At 42.8% G+C, this 11,486-nt stretch overlaps 1 protein-coding gene across 3 annotated transcripts in view; it reads left to right on the forward strand.

Moving 5' to 3' along the window:
• unc5ca (unc-5 netrin receptor Ca) overlaps positions 1-11,486 on the forward strand; it is a 184,290-nt gene that overhangs the window by 3,244 nt on the left and 169,560 nt on the right. The gene's annotated exons all lie outside the window — the stretch shown is intronic.

Here is an 11,486-nt window from a genome sequence, read left to right on the forward strand (position 1 = left end):
GTGTTTTTCTGTGCACATGTGTGCCAGCATGTCCATACATGGGAGTTTGTTTGATTTAGTATGTGTGTGTGAATCTGGCATTATAACAGTCCACTAGCAGAGATCACATAGTGTTTCATTGTGTGTGTGTGTGTGTGTGTGTGTGTGTGTACATGCACACACTTGGCATTATGATATTGCCACAGCTCCCATGCTGTCTCCCATTATGCTCTGATCCTGTCCCATGGTGCACTGCAGCCATTCAAGGTTCAGCGCTTGTAGGGGGACAGCTGGGAATTATTGGAACTAAATAGGCTCATTTGATTGGCTGTGTTACTCCAGCCAGTGCAACGTGATTGGCCCAACAGGTTTTTTTCTGGTAAAGTTGCTGCTGTTCCTGTATCAGAGCATGATAGGGAGATAGCAGCGAGACAGGCGAGGGATGAATGGATGAGGGAGGGAGGGATCTCTCTGGGTGGTTTGTACCAGCTTTGATCACTCCGTTAGGACTTCACAAACTGACTGCCACACACACTCACATGGAACACACAGTGAGATATTTCCTTGGTCAGACAGTGCTGTGTTCTGCCTGTGTGTGAGTTTACTTGTGTGTGTGTGTGCGCATGCGTGCGCACACTCGAACGGGTGTTCATGGAGTATGTGAAAGGAAGTCTTTGACCTGTTTTTCTGAACAGGAGACCCTCCTGCTGCTAACAGCAGCCTTGTGATGGCAGATTTCCTTCACCCTCTCTTCTTCTTCTTCTTTTTTTCAATCCTTGCTTACTCATCTGAACATTTCTTACTTCAGATGTGACCAGTGATGAGACATTTCTCCTGCCCACCTTTTCTCTGTCTACATCCCTTTCAGTTGACAGCCTATGTTAGATGCTCATTCTTCACTCAGTAGGGTTGGACCATGTAATTGCTGGACATTTTCTGTCCACCTACTCTTAGGTGCATTTTGATTTGCAATTACAGCTCAGCCTATTTTTATTACAGTTTGAAAACGTGTATGAAGTCAATCTGTGTCTGTACCGACCTGATTCACAAAGCTGATGTAATTTGGTTTCTTCTGGGTCACATGATAGGGGTGTGACAAATCAGGATAAGACGGCATGTCAAACTTTTCTTGTGCAGCCTCACACATCACAATTGGCCTCAGGGCTCTTTACAATCTGTACCAGGAATGGCACCTTCGTCCTTAGAAGCCTGAGTTTGACTTTGGAAAAACTACCCACAAACCCTTTTTAACTGGGAGAAGTAATGGCAGAAAGACATAACTGATAAGACCCAACCAGGAAGTACACGTGGGCGTCTGCATCGCCGTTTCCAAGTTTTTCTTTTGTCCAAGACAAACACGATCCAGAAGTTTCTAACTGAAATGGGGTCATCAGTCTCAATTTTTAAAATGCCAGAGTAGCTTGGATGGTGTAAATGTAGCACAAATGTAAAAGTGTATTTTAAAGCTTACTTCATAATTTTCACAAGCCCAGCAGCAGCCCCCTGAACTTCCACCACCAAAGCCTGGCTGCTAGTGACTTTCTGCACACACTTTGCATGTTAATTATCTGCTAAGTTAAATTTCGGAGGAATCATCTTTACATTGGCAAAATAAAAGGAAAAAACCCAACAACCGGTGATTAAATGCATTTAAGATATTGACTGTTTGACCTGTATGTCGTCAGTAGTTGATGTATTCATCCAATCGGCCAACCCTACTCTAGAGGCAGATTTTAAATCCCATTTTGAAGGCTCAAGTATGGGTTTCAAAATGTCGACAAATGCGTCTCACCACATGCACCATTTCCTATCTGACTCTCCGCAGGGGAAAACCCAGGACGGACCATAAGAATGCGTCCTTGTGTGCATGCGTGTGCATTCATGTCCATAATCCCGCGTGTTTAGAGAGATGAGCTGAGCCTGAGAAAGGAGAAGCTAAATGTTCTGAAACCGATTCCCAGCATCTCCCGTTATCAGCCCTAATTCCTTCTAGAGTTTCATGTAAAGATCTGGAATTATGAATTTTTCATGGCCTGTGAAACCCAAGGCCTCATTTGTGGCTCTCATTTCCAGGCTTTTTGTTTTAGTTAGTTGTGTGTGTGTGTGTGTGTGTGTGTGTGTGTGTGTGTTCTGAGAGAATGCTGTTTGTTCCCAATCAATGTCCTACTATATGGTTCCCACTGGTCCCTACTCCTGCACTGCAAAAAAAGAGTAAAAACCCTATGTTAGTGTTTTTATCACACATTCAAGACTACATTCGCTTATTAATCGTTAAGGTCACATCGTAATACTAGAGATAAAAGATAATCAGGAACATTATGAGACAATAAACAGTCTCCAAGATTAGAATTATTGTTTGTTTGAAAAACCCAACATGAACTCAATTTTTTGCAGTGTACTGCAAGTAGAAGCTGGTCATCTCTTACTCCCGTAATAGACAGTTGGACGCAGTGAGGCGATGCCACCCAGTGCCAGGCCACAGAGGTCTCTACTGTTGTCCATCGTCTCCATTTCACTCTTCTGTCAACTGTCCCCATTTTTTTCTCTTTCTCCGTCTCGTCTTTCTGTCATTCTCTCCCATCTGCTACCTCTGACACTGCCTTACTTCTCTCAAATGTTTAACTGCCTGTATTTTTTTTCATTATTCTGCTGATGTCACTCAGTCTCTTTTTTTTGCCAGATTTACACTGTTTAATTAGAGGGTAACCCAAACAGTGGACATATTGTGTCTACGAGCAGCGGGACATTATGTCTTTGGACACAGAAACATGGTGGAAACTCATCCGTCAGCCGGGAGAGAGGGAACACAAACACAAACACACTCTCTCTCACACACACACACACACACACACACACACACGGAGAGAAGAAGGAAGTAGACAGGTAAAGAATCTTAGTGCCACCCCACCCAGCCCATGCCAGCTGCTTGCCATTGAAATTTCCCCCTGTATCTCTTTGTTTTAAGTTGCGGCCTCACAGCTGGCAGCTTAGGCTTTTCATGGTCCATATATTCTTTTTATTTGATACCGTAAAGCCTCTAGTAAATAGGCCAGGCTGGTTTATTTGCCTCAAGAAGGAGCAGCATACTGCGTTTGTTGGAGACAAGCGATTACCAGCGACACTTTGGTGTGTGTGGGTGTGTGCGCGCGCGTGTGTGGGTGTGTGTAGAACCCAACTTCTGCCTTCTCAGCTTAATCCCCTGTCCCCTCTTGTGTCTGGCTCTGACACTTTGTTTGGGTTCACGCCAAAAAAAGAACCAATCTGCTGCGTCTCCAGAATTTTAAAAAAATATTCTTTTGGCTTGTTTCAAATGCATCTACAGTCAGATATTTTTTTCAAACAATATTATCTTGTACTTCTAGAGTTTTAAAGCATATCTTCCTCGGCGGTTGCACAGGTGTCACTGGTGTCACACATCGAAGCATCACTAACTGTGTGTGTGCTCTGTTTGAGAGGCCAATGCCTTTAGGGCTGACACACGACCAGCAGATGGTTGTTGGGTGCTTTGGCTGAGTGATGTGTTTGTGTGTTGGAGCAAAAGGGTCTTATTTGTGTCATCATGAATTTGTAATTAAGCTGCCATTGAGAAAAGACGAGGTGCCACGACAGGGGGTCCACAAGGCTGGGAACAGGGTTTGGTTTGTTTTTTAAATCACTGAAAGCTTGTTATGTGTATTGTTTTGCATAAAGAGAGTGAGAGATTAAAAAAAGGAAAGGAAAAAAGAGGCTCAATCGGAGCTGAAACATGCGAGAGCGGGAGAGAGAGAGAGAGAGTGTGATAGAGAAAGTGGAAAATGAAGAGGGGGAGAGAATATATCAAAACAGAATGGGGGGTGGGTTTTTCTTTCCTCATTTTTCTTGCAGACAATTTGACATTCACGCTCCCTTTTTTTTGATTGGAAACAAAGACACACTGTAAAAGCCCATTCAGCTCCTGGTTGAGAGTGAAGAGAGGATTGGGGAAAGGAGGAGGAGGAAGAGGAGCAGGAGGAGGAGGGAGTGAGCTGTGTTTGGAAGCCGCCTGAAGGATTAGTCTTTCTCTTCTTACTATCTTTCAGCCACTACATTCTCTCCTCCTGTTGTAACTCCTTTTCTCTTGTGCTCAGGCTCGGGTTTTCACTCCTCCTTACCCCCAACACTAACCCTTTTCTCTCTCTCTCTCTCTCTCTCTCTCTCTCTCTCTCTCTCTCTCTCTCTCTTTTGTGTGTGTTTTTTGTGTGCCAAAACTATCTGGTAATCTAGTGGTCTATTTGAAAGAATATGCAAAAACCTGAAACCATAATTACTATAATCACCACTGTAACTTTTTACCTCCGAGGCTTACGTTTGCACTTTACACACACCGAGGTATGCCTTTTTAAAAGAGTACATTGTAATTTTGTTGGATGCCATGAAAAAGAGATTAAGTTTCATCTGAAAAAAAGACTTTTTTTTTCTTTTTTTTTTGGTTGCCTGTTCTGTAGACATGATGTAATTGACTGTACTGTACCCGCTTTAGGAAAAACACTGTTGTAGGCAGTCAAGGCAAGAGTCCCCATGAAACACTTGAGGTTGAGGGTGTGCGTGGTACAAAGGCTCCTGTACAATAGATATTATAGTCCATTCACATATTTTGGTTCCACACTTCCTTTAATAAGGATGTAATGTATATTTTATTCCCCTGGTGACAAGACTACATGTAAGCACTTTGCTTTGATTCATTTGAACACCATTCTAAGTGGCTAATGAATACAGGCAGTACTTTGCTGAGAAGGCACGTTTTTCGTGTGTATGTGTTCACGTGTAAATGAAATATCACACAGTTATTTGCCAGAATTATCCATGCACACGTTTGTTTGTTTTTTATCATCGCCTGCACCCCCCCCCCAAAAAAAAAGAAGCACAGGAGCACCGTAGGTGGAGATGAGGAAAGAGAGTGAATAATGACTGTAAAAATCTTGCTTACTGAAATCTTTTGTTCTCCAGGAGGGGAAAAAAAAAGGTGATCATATTTGGGAGAGAGAGAAAGGGTGAGCGAGCGAGTGGGAGGGAGGGAGATATAGTAACTTGGATATAGGGACATGAAGTGCTGGCGCCAGATAGAAAGAGGCTGCAGGGTTGGTAATTACTCACAGTTCTCAGAGTGGAGGAAATGGGTTTGATGAAACAAAATGGTGAAGAAAGGAATGGCAGAATAATTTTAACCCACTTGAATTTAGAGTTTCGAGGGAGAGAAGCTGGAAGGTGTTTACACCCTGATCACACTGAAAACGAAACACGTGATCCTCACATTGGAATCGGTTTTAGCTAGCAGACCGTTGATTAAGGAAGTCCTTTTGGCCTCGAGATGTGCCAACGGGTCTGTGTGTCTTGTGCCTGACGGTCATTGATCAGATAATGAGGACGTCAGCGCTGTGAATACCAGACCAGTATTTTTATGATGGGACCCAAACAGTTTTTGAAGGAAACATTATGAAACAGAAGAGAGAGAGAGAGAGAGAGAGATGGAAAAGATGGCCTTTATTCCACGTTAGGGGGCGACATGATTCAGGAGGTCAAGCGGCTGTCTAGTAATTGTAAGGTTTCTGTCCCCGAGCAAGATACTGAACCAAAAACTGCTCCCGATGATCTGGTTGACACCTTATACCACTGCTCAGGGTATCATCTGATACCTTGCAGTGATTGGATGCCAATTTTTAATTAAGCCCTATTGGAGAGACTTGATCTGTCGCACTTTTAGTAGCACTGAAACAAAAGGAAGCTGCTACAAGCACACTGCTGACGTAGCCCAGGACCCTACGTGGGCTGCGTTGTCGCTGAGGTCCGATCCAGCTTTTTAGGTTGGTGCAACCTTAAATGTAAGGAAGTATCATTTTTCCCAGCGTCGTTCAAGAGCAAAATAACAACAAAAAAAGGCCACACAGATCAGAATGATGCACGTGATGGTCAGGCACCATGTCACATGGAGAGAAGATGCTGCGACTTAAACCTGAAGCCTCCCGAGCCGAGCCCCGCTGACCCGACTCCCGGCGCGGAGTGAACGCTCGGTCTCTCACGTGTGTAGTCTTGTACAAGGTACAGCCAACAAGGCACAAGTGTTGAGTGCTTTGGAGTACGGCTGAGGTAGAATCGGTGCTGCCTTAGAACCCCCCCGTTTGTGTACTTATATCCAAAATTACAATCTGGCTGAAGCTAAACTGTTAACGCTGCTGATTTTCTCCAAAGTTGATCAGATTCTGGACTAAATGGAATCTCACTGGTTTGATATGAATGGACTGATTTGTTTGCTTGCCGTGTTCTTTGAAACAGAACTTTGAGGTAGTTGGTGAAGAAAGCTTGCTTACCAGTACCACAAAGGTATAAGGAGGAATAAGTTTTTTTATTTATCGATTTATTTTTTGCTCGATGAAAAATTGATGGGCGTGTTGTCCGAGGGGGTTGGTTCGTTCTGTCTCCGCAAGTTTATCTTCAGAAAAACAAAGTGAAATGGTTCCTAAGTTGATGCCCTGTCAGACTGTACAGAACATGCTTTCCCTCAAGTGATGGTCTGAGCTTCAATCCTCCAGTTTCATGGCATGTGTTTTGAGTTTTGTTTGGTTTGTTGAAATTATTATGCAGTATTTCCTACAGGGAACTTACTTTAATATTGAGTGAAATGAGAAAAGGGCAGTATGAATAAAAACAGGACAGGTCCCACTGCTACTGGTATTATATTGGATGGAAATGTGCTTTTATTTCCAACAGCATGGGCACTGCACTATTGAAGATCAAGTACATATGAGTTCTTCTGTCCGTGGACCACAGGCCTGTTATTGTGTACCAAGACGGACGTGTCAAAGTAAAGATGTCTCTTGTTCTCCATGCAGGTCACATTTTTGATGCCAGTCTGACTTTGAGAAGGATTACAAAAACAATATGAGGCTAATTTTCTCCAAACTTAGTGGAGGGGTGTAGAGGACGCCAAGGAAGAAGCCATGAATATCGGAGGGCTGATTATTCACAGCTATTCTTCCTAGTGGCTCCGCCAGGTCCTTGTTAAATTATGTCTGAAACTTGGTGACAGAGGCTGATTTTTATATTTTTCCGAAGAACGCAAAGCTATGGTAGCTGGACTCCACGTGCTCATCCCGTCATAATCGATATCTGCTTTGATTAGGGCCCCAGCACGGGGGCCAGGGGCTGACAGTGGCCCCCCGTCGGTGGTATGAGCTCTGTGAGCTCTCCAGTGTGTTTCGTGTCACTGTGGTAGCTCTGCACCTGGGCGGAGCTGTGTCCTGTCTGACTGATGCTGTATCAGATATTCCAACTTTATTTAGTGATAGATTAGATTATTGATTGCTTGTATCATACCACATCATGGGATTATTCAAACACAAATGCTCAATGTGACTGTATATAATGAATGCAGTCCTGATACTAAGGTGTGCAAAGGTAATACTGAGGTCAATATTATAATGTGCAGTTTTCATTAAATCTGTTTGAGAGCATTCATTTATTTAAATGGTCATTTTATATTCAGAACATCTCTCAGTGTGACCCAATATAGTTCACCAGCACTACAAATTACAGCCTCCAAAATGTCCATTAAAATAAATCAATGCCTCTCTGGAACAAATTCAATAAAAACTGAACATTATAATCCACATGAGGGGAGGATTTATTGCTGGGCTGTTGTATTCCCCAACTGATACAATGCAGGAGGGATGTTGCAAGAGCCCTTAGACACAGCCTGAATTCCAGGAGCAGCAAGGCCTCAAGTAGATGAACCAGGAATCAGTATTTCAGTACAAACATGCAGATTTGAGTAGCAGCCGAGCACAACTGTGCACGAGCACAGACAACTGAGCGCAAATGAAAACACTGGTCTGAACCCAAGACCCGCGTTCTGGAGCCGTGGTCCCGACTTCCATCAGTTGGTTTTCACACACTTCCACTCTAAATGTTTTTGACGCTTGTAAGCGAGTTGCAGCAGTGTTGACTGTTTTTTTGTTTTTAAATTTTTTTTTTATTTATACTATTCCAAAAAAAAAAGAAAAGAACCACACAATTTGTTCAATGAATGTCATAAAAAGAGAAAAAATAAGCAAAGATATTGAACTTTGAATTCAACACGAAGGTACATTCTTCACTGCGGTTGTTTTTTTGTGTAACGTTCTAAAACATTACAGAACATTAAATCCAGTAGTCATGCCGTCAAATTAGATGACCGCAGTGTTAAAGAAAGATCGGAAAAATAAGCTGTCAACTGTTTTCCATCTCCTGTAATAAGCACTTCTCTGCAGCTGCTGGTGGAGATGATCACATATCAGGATCCTTCTTTTTTTCTTTTTTTTTTAGTTTCCAGAGAGGCTCAAATGTAATTGAGGTGAATGAAAGTTGATGTCCATTGATTGACAGAGCTTCTCAGTCACAGTGTCTCTGCAGCCTCAGAGTGAAAGTGTGTGTGTGTGTGTGTGTGTGTGTGTGTGTGTGTTTTTAAATGCCACTTCTCAACATTGGGAGTCTGCAGTGCACCTATAAAAATACAAACCCACCGACTTGTTTTCTGCTGTGTTTGGAGCAGTGCTTTGTTTTCATTGATCCTCACCCACATAAGACTGTGTGTGTGTGTGTGTGTTTACTTTCTTGTTACCTGTGTTTCTTAGCCCTCCAGCTTTATAGGCTGTATTGTCTTACAACGTTTATTGATGTTTATTAAAAAAAAAAGTCTTTGACTTGAACCTCGAAAATGTTTCTCTCCCTTTGCTCCTCTTCAGTGCCCTCTGCTTGTGCTATTTCATGCCTTCATCCTCAAGGATTTCTGTAAAGCTGAAGGTCAAAGAAGGTGCAGCGGTGTTTTTGAAATTCAAACGGACCAATTATACTCATTTCCAACATTTTTTTTTCTACTCCGGGACTCCACCAGAGTAGCTCTGTGTGACTCACGGTTTAAAAATACTGGCCTTTTAAGCAGCGTCTTAGTTCAATCTCCGTCGCTTTCATAGCTTACTGTCTTCTGATTGGTCAACCTCATGAAGCCTGCGTAAGAGCAGCGTCCCTGGACTTTTGGGGTGTTTCCCTTTTGTACGCATCAGTGAATGAGTTGCTGATGTGTTCATGCGTTATTTGATTTGATTCAGGTGTGATACAGGCTGGACTCGGACCGCAGCAGCAGCAGAGAAGTGCGTCAGCGTTACTTTGAGTCGACGATGCAACCAAGAACACACGAGTATAAGCACATCTGAAGACATGAGAATAATGTAGATTTGCTTCCCACAGATCAGAAGAAACGTAGAGGATGAGAGGAGGCGGGCTCTAATGAATTCATACAGTGTTCTTCTCCATGTTCCTCTCAGAGAAGACAAGCGAGTTCTTTATTAATGTTACAGGTATTAAAGCTGAAAGATAAACCGACAGTAGGACCATTAGCTCCAATGTTACTAGCGCTTTTATCAGTTCTTTCTTACATTTTAGTGTAATTAATTATCCTGCTGCTGCCTCTTCTCCTGTCTGTGTCAAGAAAGAGCTCTTCCATATGCATAAACCACCCCTCCTCTCCACTCCAGAGCTACCAGCTACTGCAGTCAGGTGAGGAGGAGATCTGCTGTAAGGTCCAATTACGGTACTTCCTTACCTGCACTGGCTAACCTCTAGACCTAGCCTGCAGTTTTCGGATCAGGACCACAGCGGGATTTTGGAAAGGACCGCGGCCCTGATGACGGTCTGACAGGTTTCACATCTTTAACGTTGGTTGTTATTAAAAGGAAAAGTCAGAAAATCTGAATCAAATAAAGTAAAAGCACCCAAAGTGTTAAGAGCAGTCTGAAATTCATGTGCTTGTAATTATATCAAACTGGAACCACATCAGTGATGATGAGCTGACGCCGTAATATTTTATCTGTCAGAAAATTGGTCCCTTCTAGCACAACAACATTGAAGGGTTACAGCATCATCTGATCTGCTGGAGTAACTGAAATATTGGACATGTTATTCAATTAAGAAACATTTAAAAAATAGAGAACTTTTAAGTCAAGAAACCACTTCAAGTGATTTTGTTTTTTACTTTTTGGATTTAATAATCACGGTTTTTCTTTTGATAAACTTTTTTTTAATTTGTGTCTGCCAGTGTTGAATTTTCCACAAAGACATGGAGTAGTTCTCATTTAAAAGGTAAAATAACCCCATCATGAATGAATTTCCTCTTCAAACATTTACCTTAGTACATCAGAGGATCCCATGTGGAACGAGGTTGTATTTACTTTACATTTTCTGTTGGCTGTCGTCTTTGCCATCATCATCAACATCATCATCATCTCCATCTCCCGATGGCACAGCTGGTGTAGTGGTGCAGTAACGGTTTTCAGCATGTAAACTGGCTCTCTATCCAGTGACATGTGGCTGAATTGGCTTGGCAATACTGGGAGAACACACACACACACACACACACACACACACAAGCACTTACGCACACACACAAGCACTTACGCACACACAGGCACTTATGCACACATAGTAGCACTGATTGGTTATTTTGGCAGTTGTAGTAGAAGTGTTGATAGACATTGGCCTGTTTTTCACAGAGATTCTGCAATAATGCTGTTTTCCTTGTTAACAGTGAATGAATGAAGCGAGTGTAACGCTGCCCCTGTGTGTGATTGTAGCTAGTGTACAGGCGTTCCAACAATCAAAGGCGCGATGTGTCACAACAGCATCGTGGTCTAGTGTGACTCTCCAGCTGTTTTGGCTCTCACTTTTACACATTAAGCTCTCTGCCTCACTGCTGCTGCTTAATAGCCCCTTATCTGACTTACTGTGCTTTAGACAGTGTGGTGAGGTGTAAAAATGGCAGAATATTCCCATCTTGAACTCACTATGAAAAAAGGTGCTACTGTATTTCCATGTGCATCCTTTCAGTCTAGAAAAAAGTACGGGAAGACCTGTAAAGTTGTCCGTATTCATTTTTCTCCATCTGTCTGTGCTGGTGCCCTCGTTTTTACTTACAGTAGTACACAGAACTATAAATAGTAAATCTATCAATCAGGGCTATTTTACAGGTCTGGGTATCCAACAGCACAGGAAACCAACCTAACTGCAGAGAAAGGCTGGAAGCAGTTCAAGAGTTTATTAAATGACAGAGAACAAACCAAGGCTGAGTCCAGATGAGGCAAAACTAGAATATCCAAACAAATGCTAAAGAAGCAGGTAAGGCTGGAAGAACAGAAATATTGATGGTGTGCTACTGAAAAGAACTCGATTGAACCGGGGGGGGGGTGCTGAGACAGTAGAGGACAGACAGGTGGGGGAAAGGCTGTGTGGGAGGACTGAGGAGCTGAGGGTTTGGAATATCCCTACTGTAATATGAAGCTCCATCAGTTTAGAAGACTTCTTTCTGGAGGTGGTGAAAGATTCTCAATGTCTTTTGGGGATCCCGCGGAAAAGGCTTTGCGATGTGTCCTCAATATACGCGCAAAACCAGAATATACACCTAGCCTATCAGAGCAGGATACAGAAATACAGCCCAGACTGAGCAGGAACGGTGGATATCTTAA

Source organism: Aulostomus chinensis, chromosome 6, assembly GCF_037954235.1.
Source record: "Aulostomus chinensis isolate RoL2024-O1b breed Wild chromosome 6, RoL_Achi_v1.0, whole genome shotgun sequence".
Classification (NCBI taxonomy): domain Eukaryota; kingdom Metazoa; phylum Chordata; class Actinopteri; order Syngnathiformes; family Aulostomidae; genus Aulostomus; species Aulostomus chinensis.